The sequence below is a fragment of the Meriones unguiculatus genome, chromosome X (genome assembly GCF_030254825.1).
Source record: "Meriones unguiculatus strain TT.TT164.6M chromosome X, Bangor_MerUng_6.1, whole genome shotgun sequence".
NCBI classification, from domain to species: Eukaryota; Metazoa; Chordata; class Mammalia; order Rodentia; family Muridae; genus Meriones; species Meriones unguiculatus.
The window spans coordinates 37,841,702-37,865,083 of NC_083369.1; the positions used below are offsets into that span (position 1 = coordinate 37,841,702).

Here is a 23,382-nt window from a genome sequence, read left to right on the forward strand (position 1 = left end):
CAGAGGCAGGTGTATCTCTGTGAGTCTGAGGCCAGCCTGGTCTGCAGAGTTCTAGGACAGCTAGAGCTCTCAGACAGAGAAACCCTGTCTCAAAAACACAAATAAAAAAAAGAGGACACAGTTGTGTGGATTGGAAATAGGGGATGGATCTGAGAGGAGTAGAGGAAGGGGTAAATATGATCAAAATACATTGTAGAAAATTCTCAAAATCATAGGAAAAATAGTAATAAAAACATATATTGAAGATGTGAGAAATATTTAGGGAAATAATATATGAATGTGGTCTCAATATTAGTAGATTGCATCAGCATATTATTAGTAGAATATTACTATTTATGTCTTAGGTATAATGAAAGTTTTGTAGTCATTTCCAGATGCTCATTGAAGTACTTTGAAATGATAGAGTCTATTCACTTTCAGAGGGTACAAAAATTAATAGTGTGCTAGCAAAGATTTGGTCTTCCTTTTCATTTCCTAGAAGACAATTCCTAAAGTCCTTGGAATCTCTGGTGACAGTGTCTTTTGTTTGATAACAACATTACTGAAATCTGGAAGTGCCCAGGTCACTTCAGAAGTGACTGTTAATCACTAGAAATACCAAAGCACTATTACAGCATTGAAACTGTCATTCCCATCCCTCAACCTCCAGGGGAAACTCAAGAGAGACTCAAGGTTAAGTTGATCACCAATAGCCAATGATTTAATCAATTATGCCTAAGTGATTAAAAATCCCCAAAGGACAGGATTCCATCCAGATACCTAAACACTAGGAGTTCCCCAACAAGTGGCATATCCAGAGAGGTCATGAAAGCTCCCTGCCCATTCTCTAATATTTTGACCCAACCATCTCTTTAATAATATCTTTTATGATGTCCTTGACAGTAGATCAGTAAGCATAATGTTTCTCTGGATTTTATGACCCAGAGATAAGGGGAGAAACTCTAATATATACCTGGCTTATTAGAGGCACTGGTAAAACAACCTGGTGACTGTCATCTAAAGGAAGAGGTAATCCCAAGGGATATTTCCAGATAGACAATGTCAAAATTGAATATGAAAATACTCAGCTAGTATCCTCTTTTGTGGAACTGCTTGCTAATGGAAAGAAGTCCTTACACCTATGGGAGGGGTCTCAGGAGGTTATTAAAAAACACTGTTTTTTATGATTTATTTATTATTTATACACTATTCTGCCTGCATGTGTGCCTGCAGGACAGATGAGGGCACCAGATCTGGTTATAAATGGTTATGAGCCACCATGTGGTTGCGGGGAATTGAACTCAGGACCTTTAGGAAGAACAGCCATTGCACTTAACCTCTGAGCCATCTCTCCAGTCCCAAAACACTGTTTTCAAAAAACTCAGTACCTTCTTGATTTTATGAGCAAACCACTTTCCTAGATGAGGTAGTTTTTGAAATTTTTTTTGTTTTATTTAGACTTTGTAATTTTAATAATTTTACAACATGTTTTTCTACCTCATTCCAAAAAAAAAAAAAATACATCCTTATAGAATAAAGTCTCTAATTTCACTATCTGTACTTTAATGAAAATCACCTGCCCTTTTGTTGTTGTTGTTGGCTGGTTGGTTGGTTGGTTTTTTTTTTCTTGTTTGTTTGTTTTTGTTTTTGTTTTCTTTTTTTTCCTATTTATTTTTTTATTTAACTTTTATTAATTACACTTTATTCATTTTGTATCCCCCCATAAGCCCCTCCCTCCTCCCCTCCCGGTCCCACCCTTCTCCCCCCTTTCTGCATGCATGCCCCTCACCATGTCCATTGATTGGGGAGGTCCTCCTCTCCTTCTTTCTGATCTTAGTCTATCAGTTCTCATCAGAAGTGGCTGCATTGTCAGGGTTCTAGGTTATCTCCATGAATAGCCCTTGGTTGGAGTATGAGTCTCTGGGAAGTTCCCTGTGTTCAAATTTTCTTGTTCTGTTGCTCTCCTTGTGGAGTTCCTGTCCTCTCCAGCTCTTGCTATTTCCCACTTCTTACATAAAATTCCATTCACTCTGCCCGTCAGTTGGCCATCAGGCTCAGCATCTGCTTTCACAGTCTGCATGGCAGAGGCTTTCAGAGGCCCTCTGTTTTCTCAAGACAGGGCTTCTCTATGAGAACTCAGTCTGTAGAAGACCAGGCTGGCCTTGAACTTAGCCTGCCTCTGCCTCCCTAGTGCTAGCATCAAAGGCACATACCACCTCAACCCAGTTTTCACCTCCCTTCTTTTCAGACCACATTCTGAGTCTTTAATGTTGCAAAGGCACTATTATGGTTTAGGTAATTATGAAATATATAGCCTGACACCATGCACAGAGAGTGGTAGGAAAGGGTAGGGAGCCTGTAGTTGTGCCACATAGATTCAGGAAAATAGGTCCCTCACAGTTGCTGGGATTTCCTTTCTTCCTTCCTCCTTTTCTTCCTTCCCTCCCTCCTCTCCCTCCCTCCCTCCTCTCCCTCCTTCCCTCCTTCCTTCTTTCCTTCCTTTGTTTCTTTTGTTCTTTCTTCAAGAATGGACTGGACTAGAGTTGTAGCTCAGTGGTAGAACTTCTCCTAACTTGTACAAGGTCCTGAATTCTATTCCTATCCTATTGAAAAAAAAAGTGCTACAATTCAGAACAAGGTAGAGGAGCAGAACTTACAGAATGCCACTGAAGAAGATATACAAGGCCTAATCTCACTCTTTACTCTTCTGTGCTTCACATGGAATTTGGATTTTTTTTTTCAGCTCAAAATTCCACCTTGTAATCCTGCCTGAGAAATGGGGGGAAAGTAGGGGTTGGGGACTGGGGTTTGGAACTGTTCTGTCTTTTTATGGTGAAAAGCCCTGAGATGAACATTCACCAAGACTAAAATATTCTTCATCCATATCCTAATCCATACCACAATCACAAAAAGCATTCACTGTCTATCCTTACTTAAGGTCCACATGGACATAGCTGCTTTTAGACACCAGCCATACTGTAAAGTAAAAAACTCAAGAGGACTGTGTTTTTGAATCCCGCTGTCTAAGAAAAGCAGTTTTTATCCAGAGGACCTAAGTCATAGGATCACTTGAGGCCAGGAGAATAAACAGAGTAAGACCCCTGTTTCAAATATTAAAAATTGGTTATATGCCTGTGGGCCCCAGACATCATACAAAGTGCTGTAAACTTTCTCAAGATAGCACTTTTTATGATAACACTTATGAATGCCAGCCACTGCACTCCCACAAAGAAAGTTATTTCATAGCCTGGGCATGGTAGTCCCACCTGGGAGGCTGAGCTAAGAGGAGCATGAGTTTGAGGTTAGCCTGGGTAATATAAAGAATTCAAAGACAGTATGAGCATACCAAGATCCCATTTAAACAAAACAAAACGTCTATTGAGATGACTCAGAGGGTAAAGGCACTTGCCAACAAGACTGCCAACCTGAGTTCAATCCCCTGGAACCATATGGTGAAAGGAGAGAGCTGACTCCCAACAGTTGTCTTCTGACCTCTACACATACATGGACCATGGCATGTGCAGCCCAACACACACACATCTCCTCTGAGACACACACACACACACACACACAAATATAAAAAAGGGAAAGACAGTTGAATGCCAATCATCAAATTAATTCACAATGTTTTCCACCCAAACACTGGGATCTCTCTAAAGGTCAAATAATCACCCCAATTTTCTCTTAAATCCAGAACTAATTGAGAAATAGATGCAGAAGTCACAGAGGTATCAGAATATTAAGAGGTATTCTGACAAGACTGATTTAGAGAATATGTTGGTGGCCTGCAGCCTGAATCCACTTTCTAAGTTATTGATTCTAAACCTAGACCATTATACAATTTGAGTAGATTTCTGGGTCTGTAGAAACTGTCACCCTGCCAGTCAGAAAGGACATTCATCCACCATTAGGCAGAGAGGTGAACATGGCTGTGTTATAAGCTAAAGAGTACAACAGGAGCTGAGCCACAAGTGCTAGGTTACATTTTTGGATTTCACAAATCAAGTTGACATGAGAAGGTAGGAAGTGGAAGCCTATAGTACAAGGCTATACTAGAAACTCTTTTCCCCGTACTTTGGAAATTGTCAATGTTTCTGTTTCATGATCAGGTGGGAATACACACACACACACACACACACACACACACACACACATACACACACAATGATGTCACTCAAATGAAGTATGTTGTTAAGAAATGAGCTAAATGAATAAGGATTGAGCATCTTACCCAGGGTCCTCCTTCTTGCTTAGCTTCTTTAGGTATACAGATTTTAATATGTTTATCCTATGTTATATCATTCAGAAAGGAAAATGGGATAGGTATTGGAAGAAAGAGAAAACAGGGAACGGGGACAGGAGCCTACCACAGAGGGCCTCTGAAAGACTCCACCTAGCAGGGTATCAAAGCAGATGTTGAGACTCATAGCCAAACTTTGGGCAGAGTGCAGGGAATCTTATGAAAGAAGGGGGAGATAGAAAGACCTGGAGGGGACAGGAGCAACACATGGAGAGCAACAGAATGAAAATATCTGGGTCCAGGGATCTTTTCTGAGACTGATACTCCAACCAAAGACCATGGATGAGATAACCTAGAACTCCTGCACAGATGTAGCCCATGGCAGCTCAGTCTCCAAAAGGGCTCCCCATTATGGGGAACAGAGGCTGTCTCTGACATGAACTCAGTGGCTGGCTCTTTGATCACCTCCCCCTGAGGGGGGTGGTCAGCCTTGCCAGGCCACAGTAGAAGACAATACAGACAGTCCTGATGAGACTTGATAGGCTAGGGTCAGATGGAAGGGGAGGAGGACCTCCCCTATCATTGGACTGGGAAATGGGCATGGGAGGAGATGAGGGAGGGAGGGTGGAATTGGGAGGGAATGAAGGAGGGGGCTACAGTTGGGATACGAAGTGAATAAATTTTAATAAATTAAAAAAGAAATGAGCTAAAGTGTGGATTCCTTCCTCAAGAGGTTGGGCTCTCTCCAGCTGATGGCCTATATTTTTATTGCTGGAACAAACCAGAACAGAGCACTGAGTAGAACTGGACAGTCTATTGCCCTGCAAAAACAGTGGACTATTGTAAGAGTCCTACTTGATTACTCTGAACATTCATCTGAAAGGAAGAAAGCGTTGGAGCTAATTTAAGCCCAGTTACTATTTTTGTTTTTCTTGGCCCCAGATAGTAGAGGACAAAAGGATAAAAGAGATTTAAACAGATCTTGCACACTGTTAGCCTGCTGAATCGATCCAATCTACAGATGTGTTTGAGTTGGTCCATATTTTTTTTTTTCAAAAAATATCTTTAAATTGTCAACAAATACAAATTGGTAGAACCCATATAAAAACACAGAATTTATGGTTTCTTTAGAAGAATTCGTGGATTCTGGCCATGTGAATGTGCCCTTCTGAGTGGTAGAATCGGCTGAATGCAGTAGACATTGCTTCTTTTAGGAAGGAGTATAGTCCTCTACTCAGTCTTTAATGTAAGCTGCTAGGCCCTGCCTCCATTTCAGTTTGTGGTCTCTGTGTTTGACTAGTACTAGGAAATATTTGTGATTTGATTTGAAAGAATTGCAAATCATACATTTTTATGAGGGTTTAATCATGTCAAATCAAGTATTTGGCAATGTGGCGAGTTCCAAGGAGATATATGGCAGGAATCTGACGATTCATGAGAAAAACGAAGGAGGAATAAGACCACATCCGTCTATATAAAAAGGATGAAGATATTATTATGAAAAGCAAGAGAAAAGAGGCTCCAGTGCATACTGAAGCAAGGCCAACTAAGCTGAAGCAGGAGACTACAGAAGTTAATTATAGCCAAGGGTTGCTAGAATCCTGGTCTGGTCACACCAGGGACTCTTAATTGAACCATGATGCCTGCAACAGATTGTTTTCTGTTCTACCTTTCCCTAACCACGACTAAACCATATATGCCTTAAAACCTACTTTCTCTCAACTGCCCTGCCCTTACCATGCACACCTGTCCCTCTGCTCAAGGCCACTCAGACTTGGCATCCTGCATTGTGCTCTGAGCACCCAGGACAAGGCAGATACTCATGCTGCGCCAGAATATGGGGGAAAACTGTAACATTCATTGCAGACGCTGAAACTGCCAATTCATACACAGACACAGCTTGCTTCTAAACTATTGCTGTTAGGTAAGCAATTGCTGGGGACCCTGCACACACAGAGATGGCTAATAGATTGCGCTGCTCTCAGGACCCATAGGCTAAGTTTTAAATTTCCCACAGAATGCCTGCAGCGAGAAGCTGGCTTGCAGAGGAGGGTTTTCAGTTGCGCAGACTTCTGATCAGCCATGCCATGCTTACAGAGTTTCGAATCCAGCCAGGACAGCCATCCCACCAGCAAGCACCTGGTCTTGCTATGCCTTGCTATGGCCATGCACAGCACATGGCTAGTCGTCATGTAGATTTTGGGGTAAAGAGGGTAGAGCTATGGCTTCACTGCCATCTCCACTAAGGGCAAGTATACGGTTTCACCGCCATCTTAGGGCAATCAAGGGCAGTCACATGATTGGCAGCCATCTTGGTTATAAATAAATAAAACAAAAGAAAAAATGCTGTGGTATCCCCCTCTGCCCTCTGCTTTTACTACTTTCTCACTGTTTTCAGAGCTGCATAACTGCAGTCTCTTATACACCCTAAAAGGCCACCGTGCCCCTTCCTACCTCCATTGTAAAGCTGCCTATCTGCTCCTCTCCTTTCCCGTGGATGAGATTCCCCCTATGAGAACTCGGCCTTACTGCTGATAAAGCCCTGGTACTAGGCACCGAGGTTCTCGGGCTAAGCCCTTGACCTGCTGTGATATTTGGTTGATGTACCACTAGCAGCATGGTTCATTTCCATTTCCCCTTTCTCCTTGGCAGGAATGGCTTCCTCATTCTCTCCTCTTAGGGAAACCTCTGGCTTCTACACCTATGTTTGCCCTACTCAAATGGCTAACATCTAGTAACTCTAAGAGTGACCCATTAAGTAAAAACAATTCCCTATTTCTCTTTTCTCAAAGTCGTTTCTGTTTCTCTCTGCCTGCTATCTCACTGGTTTCTTTTTATACTCTCAAAAAAAATCTTAAAACAGAAAAATCTTAAAATTAAACTATAAATCTTAAGGTGACCACGTGATATGAACAATTTTAATCATAATTAGTTCTCTGTTAATTTTATCTCCTTTTAGACTAGGACAGCAACAAGTCTCATTTTAAATTGGTATGGATTTTTGTAAAAATTCAATGTTACATTTTACAATATATATGATTCAACCCTGGTTCAAAATAATTTTTTATATAATGCTAAAATTTCAAAGTTATAAAGGTCTATTCAAATTGAGTTAATTTGAAAGGTACACCTAACTGTTTATGTCTTTATCAATTCCTATATTAATAAATGCTCTTTCTCCTGCCATGAGCTGCCTATGATCCAGATTCACCACTAGGCTTTCTGGCTAATAGGTTTGCTATAATAAATTTAAATGTAATTTAAAAATTGCTTTATACTGTTCTACTATATTGTTGGTTTTAAAACTAATAACTCAGGGGTGCAAGTTTTTACAAATACTCTAAATTAACATCTATTAATTTTAGAGGTATTTATTCGTTTATGTTAAAACTTGGTCATTGTGCTATATCTTCACTATGAAAAGGTTAAATATGCTTGGTTTTGTTTTCTAAAAATGGTAATATTATTAATCTATAGTATATAGCCTTAGACTTTTATAAGCTATGAACTTTTTATATACTAAATCATACAGAAAAATGTTATGCTCTCACTTTAATGGCCTATGTGACTTTTAAGGCTCCAACTTAACAGGGACAAAATCTGAAGTCTTAATATTTAATGGTTATCAAATGCAAGTTAATAGTCATCTCATATATAATCAAGTCCTTTAACATGTTCAAAAATATATTTATAGTATTACAGATGCAGACATGGTCTCACTGCTTACTTAATTAAACAGCTAAGGATGGTCTTTGAGTCACCATACAAAGAGTTGGTAAAAATAAGAAAGGAGCTTTCCCAACAGGTTCATCTACAACAAAAACTATGCTCCAGACCTTGGCTGCTGCTCAGAGGCTGTCAGCATTCCCACACAGAAAACAAGAGGTCTGCAATGCCCCATCCTGCCGGGGTATAGCCAAAAATCAATTCTTCCAGGTAACTGTTTGAAATGCAGAGAGGACACTGGTCCCATATCAGCCTCAACAAGCCACACACTGCCTGCTGGCCAACTGGCTTCTGGAAGTCAAAATGCTCCCATGCAGGCTTGTCTTCTATGCCCAGCCATGGAGGCTCAACCAGCACAAGAGCCATAGATACTTCCAGCCTTTAAGCTCCTTGGCCTGGTGGAGGACAAATGGCTACTAGATTCAGCAACCTCTACCAGCCCTGCCAAGCTCAGATAATGCTGCAGGTTTGTTTTAAACCCACACTTGGGTCCCATGGTCATATTGCCAACTTTTGTCTTGGGAGGCTTCAGATGCCTTTTCAAGTCCTCTTCATATGCAGGAGACCAGGCCTTAAGCCTTCTAGAGCTGTTATTGTCAGGTCTAGACACAATATGCTTGTTCCCAGACTCAAGAAACAGGCCTCAGATGTAACCTTTTACTATCCCTTTAGCTAAAGGTTAATAAATGTTCATAGTAGTCTCACCTATGTCTCATGGTAAATAACTAGATACAAAGGCCTAAGAAAAATGTTGTTTGAGTGTCTAAGAAATTGTTTTAAGGTTGGTAAATGCAAATTATAAATGTTGAGAGTCTAAGAAAGTGTCTTAAGGTTGGTAAACGCAAGTTATGTGTGAGGGTCTAAGAAAGTGTCTTAAAGTTGTTAAACACAAGTTATAAATATTTGAGGGTCTAAGAAAATGTTCTAAGGTTGGTAAATGCAAGTTATAGATGTTTGGGAGTCTAAGAAAGTGTTTTAAAGTTGGTAAATGCAAGCTATAAAGGTTGGAAGGTCTAAGGTGATTTAAGGTATCCTAAATAGGTAAAAATGCTTAATATTTCTTCCTGTTGCTATGCTACTGTTACATTGACTTTCCAGAGCTTTGACCTTTATCAGTAAAGCTCTGATTTATTAATTTAACTCTAACACAAAAACATTCCATTATAGCACCCACTATCATGGTTCCAACTCAAGATTTTAAATCTCCATAATGTGTAATCATACTAAAGGTTAAGATCAAGTGAGCTTTTGTCCCTTGTATTTCACAAAAGGCTTCTGCCTTTTCAGACCTCATCTTAAAGAATGCTTAATTGTGTTGTTAACACAAATGTGTGTGTCTACTGCCTTTTCTACAATGTATATTTCAGTGCAGATTACAATTGTGATGCTAACATGTATAAAGTTTTATCTCCTTTGTAAAACTTCAAAGTAATTCTTGTAAGCTGCAGGAAATCCATCTAAATCCACCTCTCAGGTCAATTGGGCTCCAGATAAGTACTGCACTTATTGCCTATCTCAGAGGGTGGGATTCCTCCCCTTTCCCTGATTTTGGGACTTCGCTTTCCTGGCTACTTGATTGCTACATTCATACAACCAACACTGGCTGATTGGTGAGTCTCTTCTGGTTGGCACAAATGCTTCCTACCACTCTTGCCAAACTATATCCAAAACCTTCATCTAAGACATTCTTCTCCCTTGGGTAAGATTTTCTCTCCCTCCCCCTCTTGGTCATCTACAAAAATCCTAGCACTAGGTAAATCCTGTCTGCTACAGGCAACTGTGCCCTTGGTCTCTGGCCAACACTGACAAGCTGTTGGAACAGATTGTACCAATCTACTAAGTCAAACTTTGCTCTTGGGACACCTTGACAGGTCACTGACTCCTACCTACCTAATGGGAATAGTCCATTCAGCCGTTCCTCCAGATTCTCCTTTGGGATGTCTTCTGGAGAATTTCAGATTTCTACACCTAATGCCCTCTTTAAGGGCTTCTAAGCTTACACACTTCTGTAACCAAACATGGCCTCAATTTCCTTAGATGACAGATCCAAAGCAAAGCCTTTTTAATTACTGCCAGTGATTGGGTAAATGGAGATTACCATGTTCAAGTCTCTTTGATCCAAACCTTCCACCTCTGTTCGCTCTCCCAAAAGTTTTAAATGTACACCTAAAGAATTTTCTCTATAACCTACTTATCTTCTTAACTTTGTCTTCTCCATATATATATATATATGTTCCAGTATCCTGCCAGACCCAGATGTTTCCTACATCCAGGACAGCGCCTAAGCACCTACGACAGGTGTTTGAGTCTGACCTCACAGACTTCCATCAAGCTGGACCTGCACTTTCCCTCCCAGCCACCGATGTTCTCACACGCCCTGGACAGCATCAAAACAGCCTGTTCTTCCTGGACTTGGCCAGCATTTCAGCCTTTTAACCTCCCTATAGGCCCCCAGTGTCAGCAGGAAGTAACCAGAAGAAAATCTATGCCCGTTATTCACTTATTATTAACAAAAGGCTGGAATTGTATGCTTCAGGCTGAAGACAAGTAGCTCCAGGCTCTCCCAGCGTTCCTCAGTTCCCACCTGCTGCAGTGCATGGCCGGCAACTCTCTACTGGCAACATTTTACCCTGAACCTTCCAGGGCAGGGACTTCCCCTCCTCCTCTTAACCATGTAATCTGGATATTTTGTTGCTATTACTTTCTCTTTCTCTCACCCCCTTGCATGACAACCCAGAGCTGTTTCCAATGAACCTACGTTTATATACTTTAACATATCTTACATGAGAAGCAGCCCAAGCTCCTCATTTTTTTTAATTATAGAAAAAGGGAGGAATGTTAGTATTTAGACAACCTGCTTCTGGATGGCCTGGCAACCTATGATGTCATCATGTGTCGCCCACCGGATAGCCACACCTGGCAGGCGTGGTTAAGTTTCTCCTTGAAAGGATCAAGGATACTTTGTTGCTCTCTTGACCTCTTGACCTCTTGCTCTCTTACTCTTTCCCCTTTCTCCGTCAGGGTGGCCCTTCCCTTCCCCAACATGTCTTTCTCGCTCCATCTCTCTCTCTCTCTCTCTCTCTCTCTCTCTCTCTCTCTCTCTCTCTCTCTCCATATCCAGCCAATAAACCTCTTTCAGATAAAATTTGTTGTGTGCATCATCATTTCATTGGTCCTAACACTTTCTTTTATATTTTTAGACATGGTTTCTCTGTGTAGCCCTGGCTGTCCTGGAACTCACTCTGTAGACCAGCCTGGCATAGAACTCAGAGATCTGCCTGCCTCTGCTTCCTGATTGCTGGGATTAAAGCTTGTGCCACCCGTCTTCTACCCGTCTTTTGTCATGAAGGCATATTGGATTTTGTCAAAGGCCATTTTTGCATCTATTGAGATGATTGCAAGATTTTTGTCTTTAAGTCAATTTATATGATTTATAACATTTATTGACTCACACATATTTAACCATCCCTGCATCTCCAGTATAAATCCAACTTGACTGTGGTGGTCAATCTTTTGATATATGCATGTGTTAGGTATGCAGGTATTTTTTATGGTCATTCCCCCCCCCCCATGCTCATCAAGGATATTGGCCAGCAATTTCCTTTTCTTTTTTTCTTTTGTCTTTGTGTTTTGAGACAGGTTTCTCTGTGTAACCCTGGCTGTCCTGGAACTCTGTAGGCCAGGCTGTCCTTGAACTCAAAGAGCTCTACCTGCCTCTGCCTGAGTTTTAGAATTAAAGGTATGCACCAAAACCAACTGGCTTAGATTTTCTGATTTAATGGACTACAGGTTTTTAAAGTGATCCCTTAAAATAATATTCTGAATTTATCTGTTGTTTGTTGAAATGTTGTCCTGTTTATTTCTGATTATGTTAATTTAGGCCATCTCTTTCTTTTGGTTAGTTAAGCCAAGGTTTGGCCAATATAATTTATCTTTTCAGGAACCACCTCTTAGATTTGTTGATTCTTTGTATCATTTTCTTTTTTGTTTGTTCGGTTTTTTTTTTTTTTTTTTTCAAGATAAGGTTTCTTTGTGTAGCCTTAGCTGTCCTTGACTCGATCTGAAGATCAGGCTAGCTTTGAAATCACAGAGATTTGCCTGCCTCTGCCTCCCTGATTGCCAAATGAAAGTTTTAAACTATCAGTGTGCTGGACAGTCAAGCCACAAGCTAAGAAAGGAACCTTAATTAAGAACTCTGTGCCTATAAGTATGTGGAAAGCAAAAGAGATCTTAATAATAAGCAATTGCGAGACTGGTAGCTAACTGACATAGTAAAGTGTCACAATATCTACAAGTTTTTAGTAAGAACCATAGGAAAAAAATCAGGAACTTAGTGCTATAAATTTCCTTCTTAGGTCTGCCTAGGAGATTAATAAATATATTTCTTGTGGTTGTGAATTTCCAAAAAGGGTTAAACTGTGGGGAAAGATGTGTCCTAAAACTGGGCTATACCATTCTCTGGGCTTGATATACTTACTGATGAAGAAATGAGAAAGCACCCTAGAGCAGTCTATTTCTTTCTCTCTTTCTCTCCCTCCCTCCCTCCCTCCCTCCCTCCCTCCCTCCCTCCCTCCATTGCTCCCTCCCTCCCTTCCTCCCTTGCTCCCTCCCACTCCCTCTCCCTTCCTCTTCTTCTCTTTCTTCCTTCCCCCCTTAGACTCACAAAGTCAATTTCTCTCTCACTATACTTCTTTATCTACCATCATGAGCCTCCCTGTTCTTCTCTGGGAACATTCTCATAGATTCACACAGAAGTATTCTTTACTAATTTTCTAGATGCTTCTCAATCCAGGCAAGTTGACAAACAAGATTGACCATGACATCTGCAGAGAGTGTTTTATGATCATGAATTTACACATATTTAGGAAAGAAATTTTAAAATAAAAGGGGAGAAGCTATGTTAAATAAACACTGAAGGAAGAAATGCTTCATGTTGTCATAATAATGTTAGAGACAGGAGAATAAGCTGGTTTACTAAGATAGCAGGATCCTCCCTCCACTACTCAAGTAGCGATGTGGTAAAGTAGTGATGTGGTGGGAGCAAGGCCTCCAACTCAATTCTCTGCTTTTGTGAACTCACAGGAAGTATAGCATAGTAATTTGGCATCAAGTGGCATCCAAAGGCTAGAATAAGCAAATTCTGAGAGGAACCTGGGACTTTGATCACCCCAGAGAACCAATGCACCATGGGAGGAAGAGTAAAATGGGTCACTGACATTGAGATGTCTCTACTGATCAACTACTTTAAGGTGAATGGATAGGTCTAAGCGACAGAAAACAGGGATTAGAACTTTATGAACTTTAATTGAATATGTGAGCAAACCAAGCATAAAAAAATGTTCAGTGTTAAAAACTGTCTACTGGCTCTCCATCAATCAAATAGTCAAGCATTTCTCTAACTACCATGAGATGACTTGGAAGAATTTGATGGTGAAGAACATCAAGAGATACAAGAATCTTGAAAAAGAAGAGAATCTTCTGGAAGAGGAAGATAGGAATGGACAATATCTGTATCTGAATTTTTCTCAAGTCACCGATTTGTTGCCCCCAACTTTAGTCTCTTTATGGATGAGTTTAGAAAGAGCCTATTCAGCATCTGGACCAGGAATCATCGTGTGGAAAAGCCAGAGACACAGTCATCTTCCTTATCAATAAGCCCTCAGAAATTCACTATACATCACTTATTTCACTATACATCACTTATCTCTTACTCATTGGTAGGCTTTTGGTGTCCATATACAGGCAGCTATGTTGTATTAGCTGAAATTTTTTTCTGGTTTCCCACAGTGAAATACACTCAGAGCACTTACTTGGATGCTGGGAATGAGGTGTTCAGAAGTATAGGGAAGATTACAATTTTAGGGTCAAGTGAAATAATAAATAACCTACTCCTCTACCTAGGGAGTATCTGTGGCAAAGAATTAATAAGTAAGCTGTTTGATGAGATCCACTGGATCAGTATGCTATTTCTCAAGGAGGTGTGCCAATGATGAACAATGACAAACACTACTTTGAGTGCAAAGGCTACCATATCTTCATTGTTGATAAGCTGAAGTCCTTTCTAATAGGAGAGATGGAAGTAGATGGCTCAAGCCCTTCAGGCCCATTTCAGGCTTTAAAATCCAATATTCTGCACTACCAATGATTACATGTTTTAAGTACTACATGATTAATATCGCCCTTGACATTGTGGTCTCCAATAAGAAGATTTCAGACTGCAAATGAACAAGTTCTCTTGTTCCTACTCCAGACAAGGAGCTGGTCCAGGGTGACAGGTGTCTACTGAGATCTCGGAAGCTAACCAAGAACTCAGAAGTTGCAAGACAAGCTGTTTGGGTCTAAATGGATGGTAGCTGCTCAAGAAACTTAGGGAGATTCAGCTTTATGATCTGAAAGTAGCTGCTACTGGAAATGAAAGACCCTTGGACCACTTCTTGGACACTGATGGAAGACTTTGGAATTTCCTTTTTTCCCTATATGGATTATCTTTTCCTGGATTCTGTAAATAAATAAAGGCACTTTTGTGAAAGGTGAAATATTATAGACAAATATTCAGTATTATGACATTCACTAGGTCATTAATAATTTACTGTTATTTTTGTTATAACTATGTCTATTCCATGTAATATGTAGATAAATGTTAAGAAAAATATAAGATTAAAACATTAATAATTGTTATCTCTAGGTGTTTAGAGTCCAGTTTTTTAATGTTTTTGTTATGCTTTCATATATTTTGTTAGGACTTTTAAAATAAGAAAAACCAAAACATATATGTGGGGAGATGGTAGTGGTTGAAATTAATACTGGAGGAATAGAATCAGCAAAAGAATGAGCAACTGCTGCAAACTTAAATGTAAACTAAGGCTGTGGGACATATGGGATTTTAGAATTGGAGGTGTGGAATTAGATTTCAGGGGTTAAGAAATTAACAGTAGAAGGCAGGTGCAGCGGCATAGGCCTTTAATCCCAGCACTCAGGAAGCAGAGGCAAGTGGAACTCGGTGAGTTCAAAGCCAGCCTGGTCTACAAAGTGAGCCTAGGACAGCCAAGGATACAGAGAGAAACCCTGTCTCTCTCTCGCTAACAAAGAAGAAGAAGAAGAAGAAGAAGAAGAAGAAGAAGAAGAAGAAGAAGAAGAAGAAGAAAGAAAGAAATAGGGGTTACAATTAAGAATGGACATAGAATTAAAGCAGATGCTGTAAGAGACCAGAACCTACAATGAACAGGCTTATTAAATGGATGGGGTGAGGGTATAGAAGTATTCTAAATAAACTAGAATTTTCGTACATTTCAGGTGAGAGTGCATTGAAACTTTTTTTGGAGAGCTACTTTCTTTCTACAAACACCATCATTAGAAAGTTCCTACCAACAGTTCTTTCTTTTCTGTATTTTTTACAAAGGGGAAGAGGAGGTCAGTCTTTGGTAGTGGCTTCCCTCAACACAACAAAGATTTTACTTAGCATTTCTTCCTTTTGGAATAGATTTGTGTCCCCACCATTTTCTTGGTGAATTTATGGTCTCCTTTGTTCTTGGAGACATCAAGTAGGTCCATTGTGTGCTGCTTTATCAGGCAAAGATACGTACCTCTCTGATCAGTTACTGTTTAAAGTTGATATACTTGTCTTCATTATCTTGTAGCCCTTTTTGAAGCCAAGGTGGTGGATAGAAGGATGGCACAGAACCATGCCTGCTCCTTTCCAATGTCTGCTATGATAAAAGCCAAGTCTGCTTTTTAAAAAATAACAAATAGGACTTAAACATAGGGTATTAGTTAAAAAATAATTAGTCACTCACTAAATACATCGTTGTTAAGAATATATAATGAGACCACCTCAAAAGGCCTTCTGTGTATCTTCTTAGGTTGTACGGAAAACTTATTGTATAACTGCACCACGGGGAAGGAGGGAGTAGTTCCATTCAGCAGATTTCCAATTCAAGGCATGAACCACCGTTCTGTAAGGTTGGAATTAATGTCTCAAGGATTCTTTCACTAGTGCCTTTTCATTTTTGCTTTAAAAATCAAATTAATACATTTGTATTAATTCAAACCTTATTGAAGCACTCCGAGTTGCAAATCAATACCCTCCATCCCCAATCATTTTACTCTCCAATTTCATTCTATTCCCAGACCAATAGCTGTTAACAGGGTCATTTCCAACCAGGTCATTTTTATTTGTATACATTTACAAATGTAAATCCTCTACAGATTCCTCCAATCACAGTGCCACCTCACCTAATACAAAGGAGAAATGTTTGAGTGGGAGTACTATGCGCCTGAAGTGTTTTGCAGATTTGCACTGCGGTTCTCATTCCTTTCTCTGACCCTCCACAATGGGTCCTTATCGTGCTCTCTTATCCCTCACTCCCAATTCCTTAATTTTTAAAATGTATACCATTTCATTGTAGAGGAATCAAATCCCAGTTCCTTAGTGATCCTACTATCCTCTAAGGTTGCCTTCATTGGGCCATTAATAGTAGCTCCCGCAAGGTCTCCGGTAGGTGACCAGAATATACTACCAGGGGAGCAAGAGCGCCCCCTCAAGGGACAGAGGCGGGGCTTATCGCGTGGTAGGAGGAGCCTTAAAAATCAGTGTGAGCGAGCCGCAGGGGGTGGGGGGAGGATTTATAAACCGAGGTCGAGGGAGGGGGTTGGGGTGGGTGGGGGGGAACAGGATTGCTACTGGCATCACATCCTGCACGCTGTTGTTGCAGGCCTCGCTGAGCCCCTGCGGCTGAGGTGAGCGTCATACCCTCCTCCCGGCTTCCTGGGCTTGAGGGACGGGCTGATTTAGACTTCCCGAGGTAGGGGGTAGTTCCCACGGGATCCACCTCCGAGGCTCCAAGGTGGCGGCCTTAGAGAGCCTTAGGGAAAGGTTGCTGAAGGGGCCAAGCGGCAGCAGCAACCTTCCTTGAACCCCTCCTCCTCTCCCCTCCCCCAGACCTCAGCGGCCTCCAGCAGAGAGCTAGCTGCATCTTTGGGGACTGCAGGGCAGCTGGGGAAGCAGCGAACAGCGCGCGTGACAGTGGCCAACAGTGGGGATGCGAGGTACCGGCAATTAGCCCTGGCCAAGTGGCCCTAGAGAGGGAGTAAAGGCGGTGCCTTCGGTTTTCCTCTTAAGGGTTGTGGAAAGGCGGCCTCAAGAGGAAAAGGAAGGTGAGGGGCGAGCAGGCAGGCTTCATGGTTACTACTAGACGCACACACGCGCGTGCGCGCACACGCGCGCATGCTCATAATATATATATATATATGTGTGTGTGTGTGTGTGTGTGTGTGTTCTGATATGTATGGACTGGACACACATTTTTGCTTTAATTTTTTAAAACAGTATGTCTTGTAGATCTTAGTATCAGGGAATCCGACTTTGTTCTATTTTTATATTGCTGCATTGTATGCCTGGGCTACTGTTTATTTAACCGTTTCTTGACTATTGTACACTAGCTTGTTTTCTTTGGGGGGTGGGGGTTATTGCAAGTAGTGCAGTAATGAATGGGTTTGTGTATGTTTCGTGCACATGCCTGAGGGTATTCCTGTGGGAGAAATTCTGGAGAAGTAATTGTTGAATCAAAAAGTGTATGCATTTCGAATTTTAACAGATTTGTCTAAATTCTCTTCCCCAAAGGCCATTATAATTTACAATCTCCAGTGTAGTACAAGATAACCCTATTTTTCCCTAGCAGTGCCTACATGAATTGTTACTGTTTATTTTTAACAGTTATAGAGTAAAAAATCACGTCGTTGCTTTCATTTGCATTTTGCTGCTTATTACTATATATTTGATCATATTTTTATTTTTCTCATTACAAAAGTGAATAGTAAGATACGGACACTCTTTCTATATATAAGCAATGGACATTTTGAAAATTTAATACTAAAAAGCCCTACTCTAAATACCTAGAAAAATAAAAATATCTGGTAGTAAACTATGAAACTTTGAGGATCATTTGCATAAATAGGGAAGGAATATCATGCTTCTGAATAGGAAGGCTCAATTTTATAGTGATGTTCATTTTTCTATATTGATTTATACAGTTGATGCAATTCCAATAAATATACTAAGTTTTTGGAACTTGACGATTCTAAAGTTTATGATGGGGGAAGGCTAAGAATAGCCGAGAAAATGTTTTTAAAGATAACTAAAGGTGGGGGATACTGTACTCTGAAGGAAGCATGTTTAAATTAGAATAGGCAGAACAATGCATTAGAATGGATAAAGCCCACAAACGGGCCAGGCTGCGTCCCAGGATATATTGGAGAAACATTGTTGGTTAGATATGGAAAAACTGCCATATTAAAATGTTCAAGCACCTACCTCCCCACCCCGAGCTTGAATTTGCTTTTGAGGGCAGACTCCTTTGTTTGGAGAAAACCACTTTATTGAGTGTTTTGGTAATGCAAAGGTACAGCTTCGGTAATTAAAACTGGTGACTTGGGAGGTAAAACTAATGATGGGAGCCTTTACTTAGATTAAGATGGATTCAGGTTAGCCTGCAGTGCGGCGAAGGAAAAAGCATGGATATTAGAGGTCTTTACATTTTTTTCCCCAATGTTATGAGCAAAAACTGTTGTGTCATTGTTTTCATTTGCATTTATGTGTTTATTGTGATATTGAACATCTTTTTATGTGTTAGTTAAGGATAGCATGTTATTCTTCGAGGCAGGTAACAATGGATACTCATTTCTTCGCTTCCAGAATGGAGTTTGGCTAATTGGTACAGCCTGATGGAAGCGTGAGAATAGACAGGTTGACTTTTTAAATTTTCCTCAAGCACTAGACAGGCTATAGACACCTAAATCGGGGGCGGAGGTAGTTTTCAAGACATGGCCGAGATTTGGCGCTGAGCTGTGTCATCGCGATGTTTGGTACCAAGCTCCGCAGTGGGTCGAAAACCTCGTGGTAAGCGAGATCACTAAAGGACGAGAGCTTCCTCCCTTTCCCCGAAAAACTCCCAGTCATTTTCACGAAGCCCCGCCTTTCTCCTTTTTAGGAGCGTGCACCCGGTCTCGCGAGATCTCCTGTTTCCTAAAGGCGAGGCGCGGGCGGCATTCTGCAGTGAATTACGAACGTCTCGCCGAGGCTGAACGTAATATCGCGATAGTTCTCACAGCGCATGCGGGAGCCGGCGGCGGCATATTGGCTCCGCCCCTTAGTGCTCCGTGAGGTTGTGCGTCATTTGCTTTTCGCTTCGCGTGGGGTAAGAGTGGAGCTGTAGCGATTTCGGATCTGGTTGAAGGAGAGGTCTGGGGCGGGCTGGGGTTCAGTTTTTCCCGGTCCGGTGGAGGTTCTTCTGGGATCACGCGAAGGCAGCCGAGGTTGGCTACTGAGTGCAGGAGCTGCGGAGGCAAAAGCAGCGTCTTCTAGTGGTGCTGTTCTTAGCCGGTGAGTTCTCGCGGGAGCAGGGTTACGTCCTCGTGGGATTCGCCAGCGGTGGCGGAGATAACTTGGAAGTGGGGGGGCCGGTTACTAGGGTCGGCTTGCCTGTTAAGATGGCGGCGGAGGCTGATGTCTTTCTTGCTAGTACATGGTACCAAGGGGTTAGCTATCCGCGTTTGTGACGCTTCTACTAGACGTTAAGGAGATGACGCATGGTGGAACGTCGTGGTGCCGGTAAATCCTTCCTGAACTGAAGACCATACTGTTTCTTACCGGCTAAGGACACAATTTCTTCGGCCTTAGCCGCGTGTGGGCCTGCTTTTGCCCCACCAACCGCTCCACGCCTCCGTTTTTGTCGGCGCAGTGGGCGGGTTGGGAAGTGTGGGAGGGAGTCGATAGTTATTGGGTAGTGGGCTGGGGATTAGGTTAAAAGGTGGAAGAGGGGACGCGCTGAAGACTGGTCTCATCATTTTTCTGCGCTTGCTGCTCAACCTTTGCGACGACCTATATGAACCACTAGTTTTCTTGAGTCGAGGTGGGCTCTACTTCCCCAGCTCCCATGGGTTTTGAGCTAAGGTTTGAGGGGTTAGTTTGTAGTCACTAGAGTACTCACTCCTTCCCCTCCCCAAATTCTATCTCCCTGTCAAATCTCTTAGCTACGTGGATATTGGGATACATTATTTGGGGAGGGAGGGTAGAAAATTTCCCTGTTCTCCCTACGCCTAATTTAGAGCCTAGCCTGAATCATCTAGCCTGTCCCATCTCCTTCCATGCTTTTGGCGCAGATGTTAATAGAGCCTATCTTGTTTCCATCTTTGTGGATGGAGCCATAGAAACCTTCCGTTTTCTTAGGTCCTCTTTATTCGTAACGTGGGGTCAGGATACTGGTTTCTTCAACTTTGAAAGCTTTGATACCATTCTTGGGCAGAACAATAAATGGGTCAGTGGTTGGATAATTGCAGTCTTAGTGGTCTTGTTCCCTCCCTCCACCAAACTTTCTGTGTTTCCAGCCCCTTCCACTCTACAAACCCTGGGACCCGCCCCCTTTCCTGTTTCTGTACTCTGTTGATCTGTGGCTATCTTTTTGTTATTTTTGTTACTGTTAGCCACATTTAAGTACTTGTCACTTCTTTCCCCTAACAATTCTCTCTCAACCACTCTTCCTCCCATCCCCAAGAACTGAATTCCCTAGTGAGGTGTCAGACCTCCAGTACATTTTTCTTCCACTACGTGTGTTTTACCCCTTGAACAGTCACACTTTTTAAATTTACTTACTTTCCCCTCACATCACCTGTTAGAGACAATTCCCTATCGTGTGTTTCCTTTGTAGATAACGTGATTTGAATTACTTCTTTTAGCACCAGTGTTGCATAGATTTGAGGAGATGCCAACATTCCCCATTCATGGGAAGCAGCTGGGTGTAGAAAATATTGTTTGCTTCCAGTTCACATTGAACTCATGACCTTGGGCAAATTACTTTTCAGATTCAGTTCATCTATATAACAAGGATAGCAATGCTTACCTTAAAGGTTTGTTTCTGGAATTAGAAAATTTGTAAAATGCCTGCCTCATAGAAACACAATACATTTGGGTACCTTTTAAATGTGAGAATATATTGGTAGACTTTATAGCTTTTATAGCCTGGGAAAAGTTAGTTTTTTTTTTTTTTTTTAATTGTTAACTTAAGCTGTAAATTTTTTCGTTTAGGAATAATACCTATCCACTCCTATCTGCTTTGTATTTTTTCCTTATGAACCACTTTGTATGAACAGTGGCTCATGATATTAGAATACATTCCCACTCTTTGAAGCTTCTATTAGAGTAAGACTGAGTGAAAAATTCTCTTGGAATGACCACCAGCTGTGTTTCTGTCATGAACCACACCCAGGTGTTCTACCTTTTGGAAGTGAGTGCCTCATCTCTTGCCTGCTCATTTCTCCAACTCCTTCAAAGACAATCTGTCCTGTCCTTGACCCCACAAAAGTAATGAAATTTCATGCTATACCATTTTGTAGTGTTAAAGAGAACTTCTGTTAGATAGGTTTCAGATGTTTTTATTTCTTTGTCTTTATCTCATTTATTTAGACTCTCTGGTCAGTATGAAGGCTTGTTTGGCATCATTTTATTTGAGCAGGATAATACCTATAGGCAAGGCATTAGGAAGGTTGATTTAACCAAATCCCAGCATTTTCCTCCAAAGGCAACCACAGCTGCCTCTTTGATAAACTACCTCCTGTTGTGCTTTTGCCATTTTAAATTTTGTAACATTTGATTTGGGAGTAATTTTCCTTACTGTTAGTATTTTTGTTAGATCAATACTAAATACAAGATAGTGTTTTTCCCCCTAAGTATGTTGGTTGGATGACAAGGTTGAAATAGGAATATGTTGGCAAAAGAAGTACAGTCATTGAAATTTTACAGTGGCTAACCGTCTGATAATAACTATATGTAGATTTCAGTTTTGAGCTTCAGGGTTTGAGTTGGAAGTGCTCTAGGTAAATGAATTTCCTCTTTCATTGGAAGATAAGTCACATTCCTTTGAGATTCTTGTCTTGGTGCCTTTTACAATGGGTTAAGTAATAATCAACCAATTAACTTTTGTCCTTCAGCATTATCGTAAATCTGGGAATGATGATCTGGGCATGACCCAAAAGGTTTAATTTATTCTAGGCAGATTTCTGAGAAGAGAGGAAGGAGTGACAGTACCAAATAAAAACTTTGTCTAAAATTCAGTGACAAAGTTCAACCTGAATTTCCAGGATGTTTATTGTTTGTCTTCTAGTATAGCCAAAAAGCACCTACGAAAGTGAAAAATAATTTTAATGTATACAGCTTTCTTTTTTAAGAAAAACACGCCTTTTCCTTAGTATCAGTTTCTTAAACATGCTATCTTTTTGTTTGAAACAGTTTTCAAGGGTATTATCTAAGTGTCATTAGAAACATTATACAGCTCTTGGTTTCTGGGTTCTTTAGTTACTGCTCAAAGCAGGTCCCAAAAATGCATATTGTCATTCAAGAGCTATTGCTTCAAAAATAACTGATTGTGTTTATTGATATAATGGTTAACTACCCATTTCTAATAAATACATACTTCTTTCTCTCCTCACCCCTTTTATTTTATAGGTCCTCCAGGAGCCTGACCTGAGTGGCTTTATTAGTGCTTCAGTGGAATAAACCAGCAGAACAGAACTTGGTCAGGAAGTTATAGGAAGCTCTTGCAGCAGATTTCCCACCAGGATGACTATGATTGGTTGTGATTTTAGGTTAGTTTTCTTTAGATCTTTATGGGTGGTATTTGTAATTTATGTCTTGAAATGGAGATGGGCCGGAATTTCCATTTTGTGCTTGTGCTACTTTGGTTCCATTGTGCGTGTTTTTTTTTTTTCTTGTTTGTTTTTTTGTTACATTTTAGTGGATGGAGCTCATTACTGAAAGGGAAAAGGAACTGTTTAAATGTATACTCTCAGTACATGATTTTAAAGTTTATTTACAAATTTTTAAACATAGTATGATGTCCCCTCACTCAGGTACTTTTAACATTTATTAATTTTAGCCTTTCTAGTTCTACCCTTTGGCATTTTCTTTCCCATAGAATTACTTTGAAATGAACCTCTCCTGTCGTGTTATTTTATCTATACAAATTAGATACATTGAGAAAGTTCTTGACAGTATAACTGTAATTTTCACAATTGAAAATTTAAAAGTAGAAATTACACTAGTTTTAAATTTTCCTTTATATTTTGTTTTATTTATAGTTTGTTTGAACCAGGGTCCAGAGAAAAGTCCATTTACCAAATAGTTTATATAGACTTTAAATCCATTTTAAACATTGTCTCGTTTTTTTCCAATTTGTTTTTTAAATTGTCTTGCATTTTCCTCATATTTGAAAATTATAACCCATAGTGATGTCTAACCCATTCTTGTTAAAGACCCTAGAGAACCTATTATGATTGGACAATGGTAGTAATCTCTTACATTCCAGTTGGAGTTGATACTGCTGGCCTAGTCCGTATATTAAAATAGCTAGTCATGGGTTCCTTTTTCTATGGTATTTTGATTTGATACT

At 40.6% G+C, this 23,382-nt stretch overlaps 1 protein-coding gene and 1 pseudogene across 16 annotated transcripts in view; both read left to right on the plus strand.

Moving 5' to 3' along the window:
* Positions 1–13,131: 13,131 nt before the first annotated feature.
* Positions 13,132–19,103, plus strand: LOC110542677 (polyglutamylase complex subunit TTLL1-like; annotated as a pseudogene).
* Positions 16,607–23,382, plus strand: part of Huwe1 (HECT, UBA and WWE domain containing E3 ubiquitin protein ligase 1) — a 142,319-nt gene continuing 135,543 nt past the window's right edge. For 5 of the 16 annotated variants that reach the window (XM_060375772.1, XM_060375776.1, XM_060375782.1 and 2 more), the window contains exons 1-3: positions 16,629–16,681; positions 18,931–19,322; positions 22,440–22,579. The gene's annotated coding sequence lies outside the window, so the exon portion shown is untranslated. Of the gene's footprint in view, positions 16,682–16,900; positions 16,991–18,930; positions 19,323–19,417; positions 19,551–19,834; positions 19,852–22,439; positions 22,580–23,382 lie in introns of those variants that run through there. The other 11 variants (XM_060375778.1, XM_060375780.1, XM_060375773.1 and 8 more) reach the window with 8 other exon arrangements.